Source organism: Mastomys coucha, unplaced genomic scaffold (assembly GCF_008632895.1).
Source record: "Mastomys coucha isolate ucsf_1 unplaced genomic scaffold, UCSF_Mcou_1 pScaffold19, whole genome shotgun sequence".
NCBI classification, from domain to species: domain Eukaryota; kingdom Metazoa; phylum Chordata; class Mammalia; order Rodentia; family Muridae; genus Mastomys; species Mastomys coucha.
The window spans coordinates 7417443-7434391 of record NW_022196901.1 but is presented as its reverse complement, the minus strand read 5'-3'; the positions used below and the strand labels follow the sequence as shown (position 1 = coordinate 7434391).

Sequence of the window (16949 nt, the reverse complement as noted above, 5' to 3'; positions counted from 1 at the left end):
CTTGTGTTTCTTTAAGAATTTATGTCTCCTTTTTAAGGGCTTCTACCTCTTTACCTACATTCCCCTGTATTTTCTAAGGGAATTCTTTATGACCTTTTTATACTCTCCTATCATCATCATGAGACTGAATTTCAGACCCTAATCTTGTTTTTTAGATGTGCTTTGGTAACCAGGACTTGCTGTGGTAGGAGAACTGGGCTTTGTTTTTGTTGTTGTTGTTGTTTTGTTTTGTTTTTCAAGACAGGGTTTCTCTGTGCAACCCTGGCTGTCCTGGAACTTACTCTGTAGACCAGACTGGCCTCGAACTCAGAAATCCGCCTGCCTCTGCATCCTAAGTGTTAGGATTAAAGACATGCGCCACCACTGCCTGGTAAGAACTGGGTTTTGATGATTCCAAGTAGCATTGTTTTCTGTTCCTTATGTTCTTCTGCTTGCCTCTTGCCATGTGGTTGTCTCTGGTGTTATCTGTCTTTGATGTCTCTGACTGGAGCCTGTCCCTCCTGTGAGCCTGTGAGCCTATGGTTCTGTGATCCTGAACCTGTTGGATGTCCTGGTGGACAGGGTACCTCTAGGTGTGGGTAGGTTGGGGAAGGCAGTTCTAATGTCATCATTTTTAATAGCTGAGTAGTATTCTATTGTGGAAATATACCACATTTTCTTAATTCATTTTTCATTTGAGGGATGTTATGTTGTTTCTCATTTATGTCAATTAGGAATAAAACTGCTATGAACATAGTTGAACAACTGTCTCTGTGGTATTGTGAGGCATTTTTTGGATATATGGCCAGGAGTCATATAGCTGGAGATCTTGAGGTAGAACAATTCCCAATTTTTTTAGAAACTGCCACAACGATTTCCACAGTATTTGTACAAGGTTTCACTCCCACCAGCAATTGAGGAATGCTCCATCTGCATCCTTGCCAGCATGTGCTGTTACTTCAATTTTTGATCTGACAGGTGTAAGATGGAATCTTAGAGTCATTTTGACTTACAGTTCCCTGATGGCTAATGACTTTAAACATATTTTTTTTTCAAGACAGGGTTTCTCTGTATATCCCTGGCTGTCCTGAAACTCACTCTATAGACCAGGTTGGCCTCAAACTCAGAAAGTCGCCTGCCTCTGCCATCCAAGTGTTGGGATTAAAGGCATGTGCCACCACTGTCTGGCTTCGAACATATCTTTATTTTATTTGTTTTTCTGTATCAATTTTGAACATATCTTTAAATGCTTCTTGGCCATTAGAAATTTATCTGTTGAGAATTCTCTGTTAGGTTTGCACCTCATTGTCAATTGGATTCTTTTATTTGTTGGCATTTAGTTTTGTGAGTTCTTTTAGATATTAGCCCCCTTTCAGATGTAGGATTTGTAAAAATATTTTACCATTCTGTAGGCTGCAGTTTGGGCCCAATGATGGTTTCCTTTGCCTTACAGGTTTCAGATTCTAGAGGTCTCATTCAATTATTGTTGATCTTATTGCCTGAGCTATTGGTGTTCTGTTCAGTAAATTGTCTCCTCTACCAACGTATTCAAAGCTATTCCACAATTTCTTTTTTTATTAAATTTAGTGTATCTGGTTTTATACTGAGATATTTAATTCACAGGGTTCAGGGTAACAAATATGGATCTATTTGCACTCTTCTACATTCAAACATGCAGTTAGGCCAGAACCTTTTATTGAAGATGCCTTTTTTCCATTGAATTGGTTAGATTCTTTGATAAAAATCAAGGTATGTCATTTTATTTCTGTGACTTTTATCTGATTCCATTGATAAACCTGTTTGTTTTTATGTCAATACCATGCAGTTTTCATTATTATTGCTCTGTAGTACAGTTTGAAATCAAGAATGGTGATACATCCAAAAGTTCTCTTATTGTACAGGATTGTTTTAGCTATCCTGCCTTTTCTGTTTTTCCATATGAATTTGAGAATTGCTTTTCAGGGTCTATGAAAAATTGTGTCAGAATTTTGATAATAATTGAATTGAATTTGTTGATTGCTTTTAGTGAGGTGGATATTTTTACTATGTTAATCCTACTTATAAAGGAAATTGGGAGATCTTCTCACCTTTTGATATTTTCTTCAATTTCTTACTTCAGAGACTTTAAGTTTTTGTCATACAAGCCTTTCGCTTGCTTGCTTGGTTAGAGTTACAGTAAGACATTTTATATTATTTGTGATTATTGTGAAGGATGTTGGTTCCCTAATTTCTTTATTACTATATTCATCATTTGTATAAAGGAGAACAATTAATTTTATTCTTTAGTTAATTTTGTATTGATTCACATTGCTGAAGGTATTTATCAGCTATAGTACTTCCATGATAGAATTTTTTCATGTCACGTATGGATACTATCATGTATGAATAGTGACACTTTGACTTCTTCCTTCCCAATTAGTATCCCCTTGATCTCCTTTAGTTGTCTTATTGCTATGGCTAGAACTTCCAGTACTTTACTGAATAGATATGAAGAATGTAGGCAGCCTTGTCTTTTCCCTGATGTGAGTGGAATTCCTTTTGTTTTCTCTCTAATTTGATGTTGACTAGTGATTGGGGTACATTGCCTTTCTTGTGTTTATTTATACACTTTGGATCCATTCTTTCTCCAAAACTTCTTATCATGAAGGGGTGTTGGATTTTTGTCAAATGTGTTTTCTGCATGATGTTCATATGGTATCTTTTGCTTTTATCTTGTTTATATGGTCGATTACATTGATTGTTTTCATAAATTGATCCACCCCTTTACCCCCAGTAGGAAGCCTATTTTATCATAATACATGATTTTTGATGTGTTCATGGATTCATTTTGCAAGTATTTTATTGAGTAATTTTTCAATCAATGTTTACAAGAGAAATTGATTTGAAATTTTTTGTTAAAACAATCCTTGTATGGTTTATGCATCATGGTTTTTGTGGCCTTATAAAATGAGTTTGTCAATGTTCCTTCTGTTTCTATATTGTAGAATACTTTAAAGAGTATTGGTTTTACTTCTTCTTTGGAAGTCTGGTAGAATTCTGCACTAAAATCATCTGGCCCTGAGCTTATTTTAGTTAGGAGAATTTTAATGACTTCTATATCCTTAGGGGGTCTAGGACTACTTAAACCAGTTTATCTGATCTTGTTTAAACATTGGTAAGTGGCATCTAACTGGAAAATCATCCACTTCTTTTAGCTTTTTCATTTTTGTTGAGTGCAGACTTTTGAAGTAAGAGTTAATGATTCTTGGGATTCATTCAGTTTCTGTTATCATGTCTCTCCTTTCATTTCTGATTTTGTTAATTTAGGTAGTTTTGCTAATGGTTTTCCTATCTTGCTGACTTTCTCAAAAACTTGTTTTTGTTAATTCTTTGCATTGTAGTCATATGCTACACTGTGACATTTAATTTTGGATCAGACCAACTGAGGAATTATAGAAAGATTTGACAAAATAAGTCAGAGATAGGACTTGCCAACACTAACAAGAACAGAGTGGGAAGAAATGACTTGACGGAAACACAGAGAAAGAACAGTAAAGTTCATATGAGTTCACTTGAGTCAAAGAGCTTGGTGCAGTTCAATTGAGTGTAGTTGAATTTGATTGTAGAATTTAGAGGCAGTTTTTTTTTCAAGGAGAATACTGGAGTTAGAAGCTGAGGGAATCCAACTTGAATTCATTATCTTGGAGACTAGTTTTGAGCCAGAGCAGGAGAGTTGAACCAACCAGTCACAGTTGAGAAAGGCTAGAAAAGTTGAGCTTATTCAGCAGTAAGTCTCCAACAATTAAATCTGGCAAATAAACGTTATATTTACATGTCAGAAACACTATATTAGTCTATGGGAAATTGTTATCCATAATATCATGATGAGGATCTTTGGGGATCACACACATTCATATAGATAACCCCTTACCTATGTTCCTCTAAGACTCTCACCCATGCTCTGTAAATAAGATTGATAAACTTACTCTTAGAACTGTGGAAATGGGGCCTTATCTGTGGATAATAGATATTTATTTGTCACTTCTCAAGGAAAAAAAATCAAGCAATGCACTAAAAGCAAACTAATTAGTAAATACTGGGTAATTTCTCAATAAGAAACCTAAGGCAATAGACTCTCTTGCATATTGATATGTTTCTTTAGTATATAGACAAAAGTTCTTTTCAATATATTAATTTTAGAACTTCATTAAAAATTGTGTTCATGAATTTTGCGTGCCAGGGTAACCGGCAGCTGCAGGACTCCTAGTCCCACAGAGCTTCGTGCTCTCCATGATGAAGTCCTGCTCAAAGCCACTGCCTCCACCTCACAGGCTGCGAGGCCTGGGCATTCTGGGAGACCAAATCGAGATGTGAGCTGCTGTGAGGATTGCGAAGAGGGTTGGGATTCCGGTATGGAATTGCCCGGAGGTGCTTGAAACGAGTGGCAGAGTGGCTACAATGGACTGGTCACATCATGGGGATGTGGCTCACCTCCTTGGGCTTTGTATACCAGGTGAGGGCTATTGGAGGAAGGAGCTTGGTGGCTGTTGCTCTGCTCTTCATGGAGGACAGAGTTCCACCAGTTTTTGCTGAGGACTGAAGATGCTTGTCTGAGAGTCCTCCTGTCCAAGAAGGCCCAGCTGCCCAGGCTACCATTGAGCCCAGCAAGCCACTCTCCATAGCCCACAGACACCTGAGCAGAAAGAACGGGCTTTCCAGAATGCCAGAGCCCAACGGCACTCTCCGAGGACAGATCTTTCATCTTACTGTCTTTCATCACTGGCTGCCCAAAACATCTGCACAAGCAAGCTGCACTGAGCGGCTGCACCTGAGTATGCTGACTCTGTAGCTGGGCCACTGGGCAGTACAACCTGCTGCTCCTTGCTGCGTGGTCTGGCTTCAGAGTGCTCTGGACCCCTGCTCTCGACCCCTGTGTTCATCCCCAACAAAGCTGTTGATACCATAGATTGGATGCCAAAACCACAGAGATTCTGGTTGCCAATGACAAAGCCTGCAGCCTCCTAGGGTATAGCAGTCATGACCTGATTGGCCAAAAGCTTTCCCAGTTCTTCCTCAAGTTGGATTCCGAGGTGGTTTAAGAAGCCCTCAGCGAGGAGCATGTGGAGGCTGATGGCCACACTGCAGTGGTGTTCGGCACAGTGGTGATTGTAGGATCCACATTGCAGAGATGCTGCACGCCTGGTACAATAAATGTGTGTCTGTAGGTGGACATTGTCAGCTGAAGTGGGGAGAAGATTCCAGTCTCTGTGTGGATAAAGAAGTTCCAGCAGGATCGTAGCTTGTGCTGTGTGGTGGTTCTGGAGCCTGTGGAGAGGGTCTCAGACTGGGTTGCCTTCCAGAGTGATGGAACCATCACATCATGCAACAGTCTCTTTGTTCCTCTCCATGGGTTCACATCTCCAAAGGATGTAGGTAGGCGGTGTGTCATAGACTTGATTCCATCCCTGCAGCTCCCTCCCCCTGGCTAACATGTCCCAAAGAGTCTCAAGATTCAAAGGTCTGTTGGGAGAGCCAGAGACGGCATCACCTTCCCCCTTAGTCTGAAGCTGAAATCCAAGCCTGGCGGAAAGGCTGTAGCTGACAGTGAGGCGGCCTCTGGACCAGGTTACTAGGCTTCTGTGTGGGTGTTCTGCACCATCAGTGGTCTCATCACTCTGCTGCCGGATGGCACAATTTATAGAGTCAACCACAGCTTTGCACTAATACTGTTTGATTTTGGAAAGACAGAGCTCTTCGGCAGGAACATCACTTTCCTGGTTACTGGTTTGTACCACTACATGGACCTTGCATGTGATAGTTCTGCACAGCTGCCAGATCTGGTCAACTGCTTGGACATTGGTAGAAAGAGTTAGCCTGGAGAGATGAGCTCCGATGCCCAACAGGACTGGGAACTGGCTAGTGGGGCCCAGAGTCCAAGAAATGATGTGGTGTTGGCACGGGGCCACATGCCATCACAAGATGAGACCCTGAAGCTGGTGGGAGGACGAGTCTCTCCTAGGACTCAAGATATGGTTGGAAACTGGATGCCAGATACTTCCTCCTTCTGCATCTCAGCCCTCCCTGGGGGCAGACAGCAACCCAGTGGATAGGGAGCAGTTGTTGCCCACAGACCAGCATAGCATTCCAAAGAGAAACCTGCTAGCCCATGGTGGACAGTTACTATCTCAGAACCAACTAGACACCCCAGAAATATCCCTACCAGTCCTTAAAGAACATTTATTGTCTAAAATTTAGAAAAATATCTCAGAAGAAAGCTCACTAACCCACCGGAAATGCTCATTATCCAAGGCCCAGCACACCACCACAGAAGGAAGCCTGCCAGTCCACTCTGAGCAGTTACTGCTTGGAGGCCAGCACATCCATGTCTTGGGAAAGGAGAACCCTTCAGCAGCAAAGAGCTACAGTGAAGATCTTTTTGAAGAAAGCAGGTCCAAACCAGTGGATGCAAAACTGTTTGCTTAATGTTAAGCTTCTGAGCCTCTTGTCCCAGTTAAGGACAGGAGCAGCAGTGCAGACATGGGTAATCTGCAATGGGAAGCTCAGTGGGAGCTGATGGGGGTCAGTGGTCCCAGCAGCCCTGAGCCTTAGGCTAATGCCACCATGACTGAGCTCCACACCACAGGTGGGTAGCAGGAAGGAGCCTGACATAATGCCCACAGCATAGAAGTGAGTGGGTCTCACAGCAGTGAGGCCAGGACTCGCCTCCCAGCCCCTCTGGAATGTTGTGTGTCTTGCTTGGGACACCCACTCTAGATAAACCATGGCCAGGAGTGAGAAATGATCGAGAAGAGCTACAGACTTGCTTAATTAAGAAACAGTTATCTGAGTCAAGCTGTGGGGGAACTCTGGGTATGTCTTTCGGGGAACTTGTCCCAGCCGAACATCCTCCTTTCACTTCCCCTCTGTCCTGTGATCTGGGAAGCCAAGACCTACACGCTAGCCACTCAGGCAGCTCCCCAGCCTTTAATGCTTTGACCACCGACCTCCCTGGTATCCTGGAGGCAGTGGAAGTCCAGGAGACTGATGAGAATTCTTATTCTTGGAAACTCAAGGAGCTTTTTCTCAGTGACCAGACAGGACTCCATCACATTGTTCCTGTACCTCATCTGAACTTAGAGATGCCATCTCTTTCAGTGCTTGGGTCAGATTTAGATGTGGGTATTCTGCACAGGCAGACTTCAGGTATTTTAGTAGACTGAGAGATGTTGCTCCTTACAGGGACGTATTTTGATCTTGGTGAAGGCCAACGGTTCCAGGAGATGGAAGCAGGACGTGATCGAGCAGAACTTCTAACATTTCTAAACACTATGAAACTAGTGACATAGAAAGCCCAGGTTGTGACCCTCCCATACCTGATCCTGATCCCAATGATATGTGCCTATCATCTTAGAAGCTCAGGCTGAGTGTCACTTCCATTCCTGTGGCATCTTGGGCCACCAGCCTGCAGCAGGAGATCCAAGAGGGCATCTACTCTGGAAGCTGCTACCATTGAGATGGCTTATGACTGAGTATACAGTTTGAAGTAAAGAGTGTGGAGCTCCCAGGGCTTTCTAACCCTGTTCTGCTGCTAGCTGGTGAAGGACCTCTTACATAGCCACCGGGACTTAGCCACCCGAACCCGCCTGTTCATTAGTATTCAGCCCAGCACTACCTACTCCATGCCTGAGCTATCTGGATCCAGCTTTGGAGAGGTGCTCAGAGCCAAGCCATTGTTTGAGGAATCCCCAATACCTGTAGAGCTAGAGGGTCTGGTGGCCTGCGAGGGCTAGTATTCCCATAAGTATAACACCATCAGCCCACTTGGCAGTGGGGCCTTTGGCTTTGTGTTGACTGCAGTGGAGAAGGAATGCAACAAAGAGGTGGTGGTGAAGTTTATTAAGAAGGAGAAAGTTTTTATACGATTGTTGGATTGAGGATCCCAATCTTGGAAGAGTTACTTTAGAGACTGCAATTCTGTCCAAGGTGGAGCATGCCAGTATAATAAAGGTTCTGGATATATTTGAAAACCAAAGGTTCTTGCAGCTAGGGATAGAAAATCACAGCTCTGGCTTGGACCTCTTTGTTTCATTGACCACCATCCCTGCTTGGATGAGCCCCTGGCAAGTTACATTTTCCAACAACTGGTGTCTGCTGTAGGATAACTACGCTACCAAGACATCATCCATAGAGACATCAAGGATGAGAACATTGTGATTGCTGAGTACTTCACAATTAAGTTGATAAGTTTTGGCTCAGCTGCCTACTTAGAGAGGGGCAAACTATTTTATATATTTTGTGGAACAATCGAGTACTGTGCACCTCAAGTTCTCATTGGAAATCCCTACAGAGGACCAGAACTGAAGATATGGTCTCTGGGGGTTACCCTGTATACACTCATCTTTGATGAGAATCCCTTCTGTGAGATGGAGGAGACCATGGAGGCAGTTATTCATCCCCCGTTCCTGGTTTCTTAAGAACTTATGAGTCTTCTGTCTGGGCTGCTGCAGCCTTGCCCTGATCAGCAGACCACTTTGGAGAAGCTGATTATGGACTCCTGGGTGACACAGCCTGTGAACCTTGCTAACTACACCCAGGAAGAAGTGTGTAAGACAAACCAGCCAGAAAGTGGCCTGCTGTCAGCTGTAAGTCTGGAACTTGGGAGTAGAGTCCAAGTGAAGTGGCTCAGACAGAAGGTCTCTGTGGGCCTCCTGCTCCCAAGGAAACTCCTAGAGACCAGCACTGCTTGCATCTTGAGGAACCCTCTTTGCCAGTCAACTGAGCGCACTCTCCTTGCTCTTCTCCACTTGGTTTGGGAAACTGTGGATTTCAGGGCTTCCTCCCTGGAGAAAGGAAGTTGTGAAGAATTGGGATGGATTCCCCTTCTATAGATTCCTATGCAAATGCTACAAGAGCCTGCAATACTATTTTTCTTAGGTTTATGATATAGATGTGTAATTCATGTTTTTTATAACCTTGATAATAATTCTAATGTTTAGTTACATTGTACTACTAAAGGGCTTTAAGTTGTAAGCATCAGAAAGACAAAAAAGATTGTGTTCTTATTGTATCCATTCTAGTATCAGATATTTAAACAATATGAACAATCAATACTCTAATATGTGTTTACTCCTGAAATAATGTGGACCTCAAAAGATGAGGATACTTCATACATTATGATTCTGTTCACATGTCCAGAAACATTCCTCAGCAACTTCTCCATTTTAGGAAAGTAATATACACTATTTCCCATAAAGAGCAGACTATAGATGAATTAGTTTACAGGGCACATTACTTCTTCAGAAGATAAAATATAATTCAATATTTGATACTTCACAAAATAGTAATTTAGATAGATCCATTTCTTCTAACTATTTCTACATTTTATAGAAAGCAAGTTTTTCTCTTTAGCATCTTCTGTTCATATTTCAATCAGATTTGAATAAAATATTAATAGATATTTATAAGACAAGTATAGTTACTATGAAAGTAGAAAATCAATATTTATCGAACATTTTAATGTTTATAAATGCCATTTATTAACATTTTCTCTATATAATAAACCAGAGGAGTAACACTGACATGTAGGGCAAGAAAATTGAGTACAGGTATATTATTAGATATTATTAGTTCTCTTATCTATTTCCTTAGAATAAGGTTTCAAAGCCCCTTCCTCTTTAATAATAACATTCCATTAATTAGGACAGGAAAATAAATACTTTAACTAAACAGAGTGTTCAAATAAACTGAAGCTATTTGAATTGTTAATATTTAAATAGAATTAGAGATTGTTTAAAATCTTACAAAAGTAAACCTACCTTTAAGTCTTTTCATTGCATGTTTTCTATACATATTAACATGTATTAAGTGAGGATTGATTGCCTGTAATCAAGAATTCTTATCAGTTGTTGTTGGGAATGTAAACTTGTATAGCTACTATGAAAATCAATATTGTAGTTCCTCAGAAAAAAATGTGTATTGAACTACCTCAAGATCCAGCTTTACCAGTATTGGGAACATATCAAAGGATGCTTCACCTCCAACACAAATAATTGCTTAATCATATTTATTGTTACTTTCTTAACAATGGGCAGAAGTGGAAACAACATAGATGTCCCTAAATAAAAGAATGGATAAAGGTATGAAACATTTATATAATGAAATACTAGGAAGCTGTTAAAAGGTGATATCATGAAATGGATGGAATTGGAAAAAAAATCTTGAGTAATATAACTCAGACCCTGAAAGATAAAAATGGTATGTTTTTGCTTATATGTAGATATTTGCTATTAAATAAGAGATAAGGAAATCACAATTTGTAATCCCAGAGAGGTTAGTAATAGAAGAAAGAACTAAAGGAGACAGATTTCCTGGGTCAGCCAGGAACTTGGGAAATGGAAGAGCAGGATGAGTTGGGGAGGAGGAGGAAAAGGAGCAAGAGACAGCTAGAATTATGGGTCATTTGAGAGGTGGTATAGAAATCTAGTACAGTGGAAAGTTCCTAATATATGTGAAGCCAATCCTAATGATGCCTCCAAATAATGAGGAAGACAGAGTACTAGTTAGTCATCTCTGTTAACAAATGAAATTTCCAATATCAGGACTGGGTTACATCTAATTTAGTTGTTGAGCCAGGGAGTAAAAATCCCCCTACTGTCTTAGGCTGTTGTCAAGACAATAAGTTGCTGTCCACAAACTAACAGCACTGGTCAATTTCTGCAGACAACACCTACACAATTTACTGAATACAAGTAGGTGAAGCTAGTGCCTAAATAGACCCTTCATCACTATAATCTAGTGTCTATGATATGGGAAAATACCCTACAGGTTATCAAGAGAGAGGTATATACACCAAACCAGCCATAAAAATTTTGATCTCCAATGCTAACTGCAGAATATGATAGGGAAATCATGGCACAGGACTTGTGCGAATAGCCAACCAATGTCATTGTTGACTTGGGGCCAACACCATAAGATGTAACACATGTCTGATAACTGTTTTGGTGACCAAAAACCAGAGATAGATAGCGTAGGGGCCTAGAATAAAATCAAATACTGCTAGTCTTTTCTTTTATTCTTTTTTTCTTTTTTAAAAAACATGTTAGAATAATGCCTAATGATATTCTGCTGTCCTCCTAGATCAGTGCCTTATTCTTCCTTTAGCATATGGGGACAGATAATGAAAACCACAGTCAGATATTACATAGATTTAGTGAGACTTCAGAACATATAGATCTATGTGGGAGATCTCCATAAAATCCTTCGCCTCTTATCTCAAGGAACCCCACAGAAAAAACTGAAGAAGAATAAGGGCCAGAATGGATGGACAGAAGTAGGTAAAGCTCTCTAACTAACTAAAGCTCATGCAAAATAATGGAGACTGGGGTAGCAGGTACAGGACCTGCATGGGGATCCACCAGGTGCTTTTCCTTAATCTGTTTTTCAGATTAGCACTTTTATAGGAGTAAGTGAATAACTGGGTCTTTGATTTTTGTTCCTGCTCTTCCGCTTTTTTTCTTCTGTTGGCTTACCTTGTACAAATTTGATGTGATTACATTATATTTTGTTATGTTTTACTGTAATCTCTTAGAATATGTTCTTTTTTAACTGAGACAGAAAGAGAGTGAGTTTGTATGGGAGGGAAGGCTGGGAGAATTTGAAGGTATAAATGGAGAGGAATCTGACATCTGGATATATTGTATGGGAAAACAATATTTTCAAGAACAGGAAAAAAACAGAGAGTGAAGAGGTATAAACAACTTCATCCATAAACTGATCCCTCATTAATCATATACCCAGCTAACTTTTTGATAATCAACAAATAAACTAATAGATAGAAGATGATATTTATTGACTGCGGTTGCTAAATATGAATATTTCCATAGTTAACAAAATAATAATACCATTATATTAACATTTTATTTTCTCACTTGGTGATATAACTTTTTATAAGAAAATAAAAAAGATCTGTTTGACAAAAACTTCAAGTCTCTGAAGAAGGAAATTGAAGAAGATCTCAGAAGATGGAAAGATCTCCCATGCTTGTGGATTGGCAGGATTAATATAATAAAAATGGCCATCTTGCCGAAAGCAATCTACAGATTCAATGCAATCCCCATCAAAATTCCAATTCAATTCTTCACAGACTTAGGAAGAGCAATTTGCAAATTCATCTGGAATAGCAAAAACTCAGGATAGCCAAAACTATTCTCAACACAAAGGAACCTCTGGTGGAATCACCATCCCAGATCTTAAGCTGTGCTACAGAGAAACTGTGATAAAAACTGCATGGTATTGGTACAGTGACAGGCAGGTAGATCAATGGAATAGAATTGAAGACCCAGAAATGAACCCACAAGCCTATGGCCACTTGATCTTTGACAAAGGAGCTAAAACCATCCAGTGGAAAAAAGACAGCATTTTCTTTTTTTTGTTTTTGTTTTTGGTTTGTTTGTTTGTTTGGTTGGTTGGTTTGGTTTGGTTTGAAGACAGGGTTTCTTTGTGTAGCCTTGGCTGTCCTGGAACTAACTCTGTAGACCAGGCTGGCCTCGAACTCAGAAATCTGCCTGCCTCTGCCTCCCAAGTGCTGGGGCAGCATTTTCAACAAATGGTGCTAGCTCAACTGGCAGTTAGCATGTAGAAGAATGCAAATCGATCCATTCCTATCTCCTTGTACAGTCCACAATTTTATATTGGAAATTTAAGTATGGAAATTATGTATAGAAATTTAAAATATTATCATTTGAAAAGTCAAAGGGAGAGAGATGCATTTTCTGTATAAGGAGAGACAGAGAAGTGTAGTAATATGGTTAAGTTTGAGAATAAGTTTACTACTCTAAGAAACTTAGAATTTAAAGAAATCCCAAACCTCCCTTCATTCAGTCTTAAGAATATAAAAACAGATGACAGGCCAAAACACACTGCCTATTAATGTTTCTACTGGTTCATGGATATTTGTCTTTTGATTTTTATATCCTACTGGTCTTTTTAAACAATAATAAGCTAACTTTTATGAGTTCTCATTCAAACCAAAGTAAGTGGAACTATTAAAACTATAGTCTAGGAATTTAAGATTACCAATGAGAGGGCTTTGAAAATAATGAATTGTAATAACTGCTAAGTTAAGAGGAGTCTACCATATCCCTATCTTTCTTTTTCTGGCTTGAGACTGTTCTTCTGAAATCCAATATTGCCCCTTACAATTTTGGGGCCTGTGATGACCCAAATACTTCCATAAATAGCACAAAAGTGTGCTCCTTTTCACTGTGATGCAATAACTGTTTACATCAGAGTTGCAGGCATAGCAGGACTGGTACACACTAAGGGTTGTATTTGAAATGAAGTCAGCCTTACAGCATCCCTTACCAGTCCTAGATCTTCTTTCTGGAAAGTGTCTATTGAAGCTTTACAAGAAGTTTATGTACGGCCAGGCTGTGGTGGCGCACGCCTTTAATCCCAGCACTTGGGAGGCAGAGGCAGGCGGATTTCTGAGTTTGAGGTGAGCCTGGTCTACAGAGTGAGTTCCAGGACAGCCACGGTTACACAGAGAAACTCTGTCTCGGAGAAACCAAAAAAAAAAAAAAGTTTATGTACTACAAAATTCATGCTAACATAAAAAAATGATAATTTTCATTAGAATTTCTAGAAAGTGAATTTTATCCAATAAAATTTTATGAGTTCAATTAATATTTCATTAAAAGTTACACAAAGACTAATGCACTCTAAATAATGTGTTATGAGCAAATGTGACATTCTTTGTGATCCAGCTCAGAAAGTGACTCATTCGAAAAAGGGCAAATGCAATTGCTGAGAACTTATCTCTCTTTTTGTATTATATTCTAAAAGCAGAGGTGAAACCTGTTAATTGAAAATTTTCATCAAATGATTATCATCAGTACATTTTAGAGTTGAGATAATCATTTAAATAATAAGCACATGTCTGTCTTACAAAATTATACTTTCTTTTTTCTCTTTCATATAACCAAAGCAGCCAGTAAAATGCAACCCTTTATAAAATGTTCTACAGATGGAAACTAAGTAATGGTTTGGATTTTACATAGCAAAACAAAGTTTACTACTCATTGGCTAGTGGGATCAAATTATTATATAAAATTTGAGCCACTGTTAATCTCTGCTGATCATGGGTTTAAAATTAACCTTGAAACACTGAATACTTTGTTTCAGGTAATTGACAGATTTCTGAATATACTACAGAATTCATTAGCACTGTACTGTGAGGGAATGTGTTCTTATACAAGGTTATTGATTTCTCTTTAATCATCTGCTATACTTATTTCTCAATTTATCCAAACAAATAAAAGATCAAATCAAATATGACATTTAAAATTTGCCAATTACAGAGAAAACTTTGCTCTCTTTTATTTTATAAGGTTGTATCTAATTTTTATAAATTCTCTTGTGCTAAAAAGCAAGTTGATAAGTTTTATCAGTTTTGGTAGCTTAATATAAGTTAAAAATAATATTGGATCTTCACAAGCTTACTCAGCATTTTTATTTGTTTTTAAGGGAAATGTTTCTCTTTTTCCCCGCAATGAACAATCTAAGATATCTAAGGACTAATATGTTCCCATAGCAGGAGGACAAATAATTTCTACTGAAAAGGAAAATGGACTTCTAAAATTAAGTATTATTAAGTATTGAAAATTAAATTATTACATGGAAGTCATAGCTACAGTCTAAGGAAGACACGAGAATGTAGTGTCCCTCCCCATCTTTTTTGGTAACTTTTGGTTGAAAGTCTATTTTATTTGATACTAGACTTGTATTCCAGCTTGTTTCTTGGGACCATTTGCTTGGAAATTTTTTTCCAGCCTTCTACTTTGAGGTAGTGTCTATCTTTTTTACTGAAGTATATTTCCTGTATGCCCAAGAATTCTGGGTCTTGTTTACATATCCATCCTGTTAGTCTATGTCTTTTTCTTTGGGAATTGAGTCCATTGATATTGAGATATTAAGAAGCAATGATTTTTGCTTCCTGTTATTTTTCTTGTTAGCAGTGGAATTATGCTTGTATGGTTCTCTTGTTTTGGGGTGTTGTGAGATTACTTTCTTGCTTATTTTTAGGTGTAGTTTCCTTCCTTGTGTTGGTATTTTCCATCTATTATCCGCTGTAGGGCTGGATTTGTAGAAGGATATTATTTAAATTTGGTTTTGCCATGGAATACCTTGTTTTCTCCTTCTATGGTAATTGAGAGTTGTACTGGATATAAGCTTGGGTAGCATTTTTGTTCTCTTAGGGTCTGTATGACATCTGCACAAAATCTTCTGGCTTTTAAAGTCTCTATTGAGAAGGTTGGTGCAATTCTGTTTGGTCTCCCTTTATATGTTACTTGACATTTTTCCCTTACTGCTTTTAATATTCTTTCTTTGTTCTATGCATTTGTATTTTAATTACTATGTAGCAGGAGGAATTTCTGTTTTGGTCCCATCTATTTGGTGTTCTGTGGGCTTCTTGTATGTTTGTGGCCATCTCTTTTTTTAAGTTAGTGAAGTTTTCTTCTGTAATTTTGTGGAAGATGTTAGCTGGCCCTTTAAATTGGGAATCTTCACTCTCTTCTATACCTATTATTCTTAGAGAATGGAGTTCAGAGAGTAGATGTAACAACCTTATACAATGTCTGTAAGACAAAAGAGCAACATTTGTTTCTCAAAGCTCAAAAAAAATGGTTAGGAAAGTAGACTGAACAAACAGTTGTAACAAGGCATTTAGGAAAATTGCTTTTCACGTATTATGCTTAAAACCAATCGAGGCTTCCTTTTCCTTAGCTATTTTAATTAGTACATCCTAACTACATAAATTAACATCATTATCACATTTTTCATGTATGGATTAATATGCGCTTGTCATCCAGCACTTCTCCAATTACCTTTTACGTCTCTTTGTTAATATGAAGAAAGCTGGGATAATAATGAGGGAAACATTACTGAGGAATATGATTCTGTAGTATTTTTAATTCTAAATAAAATTATGCTGTTAAGTAATAACCATCTCTTGACCGTATAAAACAAACATACAAAATTAATTTAGCTTCTAATCAACCTTCACTAGAAGGCTTAAAAATTAACATATTTAATTAGAATATTAGTATCATATCTTAACAGCTGTAAAACTTGAGAAAAATTCTTTTCACTTACTTTCATGAGTGACCTTTCCATCTTGGCATAAAATTTTTATGGACAGATAATTTGGGTAAGGTAAAATCCTTATTTTACTATAAATAAGAGTAGCTTTTAGATGATCATCTGACAGTCTATTGGTTTTAAAACTTATATTTCATTCTGACATAGAATAGACTTCACACTAGTAATTAATTATTAACATTAGTTACATAGTATACATGAAGCTTGACTTTATGGGATCTAAAGAAACATAACTATTTTATTTTGAAAAACATAATCTATTAAAATATTTCTTTCTGATTTGTATGATGTTTTTCTGAATAATGTAAATAAGTTATAGAAAAGCTTTTTTATGTAAGAAATATGGGCTGATTTAGATTGGATATTAAGTATATGACATTAAAGTAAATATATATTCTTATGAAGTCTTTAATATATATTAATGGATCTACTAGGATATATGGGAAAAATTATGATTTTCCGTATAAAAGAGAGCACAACATAGTGATTCTGAAAGGTACTGAACACTTATAGGAAGCAGGGTTGACTGAAAAGAGGTTCTCAGGAAGCTATGCTATGCATGATTTTGAACTTTTGAGGGAGTAGTTGCAAAATCACACTTTAGTGAATGCTAAAATTCATTCTCATTCTAAAAACATCACACAATTTTATGGTTCTGTTACTTAGACTAGAAAACAAGCCTCGAAAAAAATCAGAGCTCCCATTCAGAAAATACCATAACCCTATAATAATGTGTTTTGAATGTACCATTATTTTTTTTATAGCTTTCTTCTGGATGGTCCTAAGCAGGATGTGCAGATAGACACACATTTTCTTCTATTATCATCTCTTAA

General features: G+C 38.2%; 1 pseudogene; it reads left to right on the top strand.

Moving 5' to 3' along the window:
* Window positions 1-4510: 4510 nt before the first annotated feature.
* On the top strand, window positions 4511-8737 carry LOC116097397 (annotated as a pseudogene).
* Window positions 8738-16949: the final 8212 nt, after the last annotated feature.